The 3,326-nt window shown below is 40.3% G+C and overlaps 1 pseudogene across 1 annotated transcript; it reads left to right on the top strand.

Moving 5' to 3' along the window:
- Positions 1-1,300: 1,300 nt before the first annotated feature.
- On the top strand, positions 1,301-2,207 carry LOC307186719 (malate dehydrogenase, mitochondrial-like; annotated as a pseudogene). Its single transcript has one exon. The product of its transcript is annotated as a malate dehydrogenase, mitochondrial-like (transcript).
- The last annotated feature ends 1,119 nt before the right edge of the window (positions 2,208-3,326 follow it).

Below are 3,326 nucleotides of genomic sequence, written 5' to 3'. Positions count from 1 at the left end.
TAAGGTGATACTTTAAGATGTGGTAAATATCTTATAAATATCCTGTTCTCCAACAACATTTTACCCAGTCGTTTAGCTTCATTGATGATTATGGCACAAAGGGTGGCAAGATAGTGATCTTTCCAATTATCTCATTCTTTCACTGTATATTAGCTTTCATTGTCAAGTAAAGAAGAGCTTTTTCTTTATCCTCCTTCCTTCTTTGTTAAAACATCATGATGGGGCTTCCCTGGTGGCACAGTGGTTGAGAGTCTGCCTGCCGATGCAGGGGACACGGGTTCGTGCCCCAGTCCAGGAAGATTCCACATGCCGCGGAGCGGCTACGCCCGTGAGCCATGGCCTCGGAGCCTGTGCTCCACAACGGGAGAGGCCACAACAGTGAGAGGCCCACGCACCGCAAAAAATAAATAAATAAAATCATTATGGATCCATGGAAGCTTTTGCTATTCGAATTTTTCTGTGTTTTTCTTTTTTTTTTAAATACACAATCTGTATTAAGTTTGGCCCATGGGAACACCTTTTCACTAGTTTCTTGTCCTTTTCACACTTTCACATCAGAATTTGAACACATACTTGCTTCCTAGAACAACATATTACATGCTTATCTTGTACTTTGTCCCAAATATAGACTCAGCCATTTCTCCAAAGAACATTGGTGCCTTTTATTGGGAACACATTATGACTTTACTTTTAATGCAGAAAAACTGGAATAATATTTTCTACCTTGCTGAAGATATTTGTTAAGAAGTTATATTAAAAATATTAATAATCTTAACATTAAAATTCTGTAATAACTAAATAATCATTAGCAATATAACATATGCCTCCAAATTACTTAATAATTTTCTAAGCAGTCACGGGTTTATTGAACCACGTTGATCTTTGTACTTACCTTTGCATCTGTAAATACACATGAGTATTATTGGACTACATTGGTAAAACAAAACAGGTAAAGATTACAAGGGACAAAGTTTGTTCAGTCACATGTTTCCTTACAGAGACTTTCCTTTTGCAATATAGTAGTAAATAAAAATAGAAATATCAAATTTTCTTTCTTCTTTTGTCCCTCGCGGGCTCCTTCCCGTGCTGGTTCGCGCCCCGCCTGCTACTGCCTGGCCTGCGGGCGCCGCTCTCCGCCGCAGCTTTGGCACCTCAGCCCAGAACAGTGCTAAAGCAACCGTGCTGGGGGCTTGGAGGAATCCGGCAGCCGCTTTCGCTTCTCCTGAAGAGCGGCCCCTTGGTGAGCCGCCCGACCCTCCACGGTATTGCTCATACACCCGGAGTGGCTGCCGATGGGAGCCACATCGAGACCAGAGCGATGGTGAAAGGCCACCTCGGAGCTGGGCAGCTGCCAGACTGTCCGGAGGGCTGCGACAATGTGGCTATTACCGCGGGAGTCCCAAGAAAAGCAGGCATGACACGGGACGACCTACTCAACACCCACGCTACAATCCTGGCCACCCTGACTGCTGCCTGTGCCCGCACAGCCCCGAGACGATGATCTGCGTCATTTCAAATCCAGTTAACTCCACCATCCCAATCACAGCAGAAGTTTTCAAGAAACATGGAGTTTACAACCCCAGTAAAATCTTTGGGGTGACAACCCTGGACATTGTCCAAGCCAACACTTTTGCTGCCGATCTGAAGGGTGTGGACCGGCTCGAGTCAACGTTCTTGTCATTGGCGGCCATGCTGGGAGGATCATCCCCCTGATCTCAGTGCACCCCCAAAGTGGACTTTCCCCAGGACCTGCTGACTACCCACACCGGGTGGATCCAGGAGGCTGGCACGGAGGTGGGCAAGGCTAAGGCCACAACAAACCCTGCCACCCTGTCCACCGTGTACGCCGGAGCCCGCCGATTTGTCTTCTCCCTCGTGGATGCGATGAACTGAAAAGCTGTCGAATGTTCCCTCGTCAAGTCCCAAGAAAACAGACCGTCTATATTTCTCCACACCGTCGATGCTGGGGTGAAAGGGCATCGAGAAGAATCTAGGCATCGGCAAAATCTCCCCCGTTTGAAGAGAAGGTGATTGCCAAGGCCATTTCTGAGCTGAAAGCCTCCATCAAGAAACGAGAGGAGTTTGTAAAAAACATGAAATGAGAAGGTGGTTAGTGAGCAGTCCGTTTCCTTAACGAATTAAGGCGTCATGTCAGTGTAAAGCCATTTCAGACACCTTTGTCTTTTCAGTTTGCTTTGATGATGAGTATTGTATGAACAAAACACCCCTTCCAAATCTCGGGTCAGTCTATCAGTGCATCAATAAAAGCAGGCTTTGATTTTCTTTTTCAAGTTCTCATCCAATTAAAAAAATATTTTTTCTTTCAAATTTTTGAGTGTGGGAGAAAACAAATTCAAGGGAAGAGGAAAAAGTAAAAGTATATGTAAAAGTTTTGAACTACTCCAGGCAGAGAAAATAATTGCTAGTAGTCATACTGGGAAGACTTTTGGATTTAATAAGATAAAAATTAGAAGTTTTATATGAAACAAAGATTAGAAAATAATTAGCTTAATTTAATTATCTCAATACTCTGTGTGAGAATGATGCAGGATGACCTAAACAATAGACTTTTTTTGTGTTCTAACTGATACATGATGAATGAGATAAAATTTAAATAACACACAACATATAACAGGCTTGTAAAATAAGAAAACAACAGCATGACTTAGAGGGAACTTTAGAAATCAATTAAAAGTTGAAAGATTTATTAAAATAATTTTGCAATTTAAATGTGACCTTTTTTATCTTTTAGGTCAAACCGATCATATATTTCTAACATACTGAACTATCAATAACTCATGTAATATTCCTCTTAAACAGATAAAAAATTCTGCTACAGCAGTAAATGACTGGGTTGCTGTGAAATGATGTTATAATAGTTTCAGTTGGCTTGAAGGAATTGATGTTATATTTATATTAAAATAATTATTTATTATGAGAGTTTTCTACATTATTTCGAAGCTTCACGTTCTCTTTTAAAAGAAGGACTTTAAAAACATTGAAAATGTTGAGGGCAGTCATCAAAATGGAATTGCCTTTAAAAATTAAATGCATGCAGTTGCTTTATTTTTTTTAAGTCAACCCTGATTTTACTGGAAAAGTCACTGAAAGTGTTGTACATATTAAAATATAAAATCAAATGATATAAGTGATCTTCGATTGATGAATAAAGAAAAAAGTTAAAGTAGAAATTTCATCTTGACCTGTTTTCATTTCTGTCAGGCACATTTATTGATTTAAGGAACCTCTATTTCTAGCATATACTGAAAATGGATTAGAAGAAGGAACATGGAATTGTGTTAATAATAAGAATTGCATTGCACATT

This window comes from Stenella coeruleoalba (assembly GCF_951394435.1).
Source record: "Stenella coeruleoalba genome assembly, chromosome: 5".
In the NCBI taxonomy this organism is placed as follows: Eukaryota; Metazoa; Chordata; class Mammalia; order Artiodactyla; family Delphinidae; genus Stenella; species Stenella coeruleoalba.
This window is presented reverse-complemented; position numbering and strand designations above follow the sequence as displayed.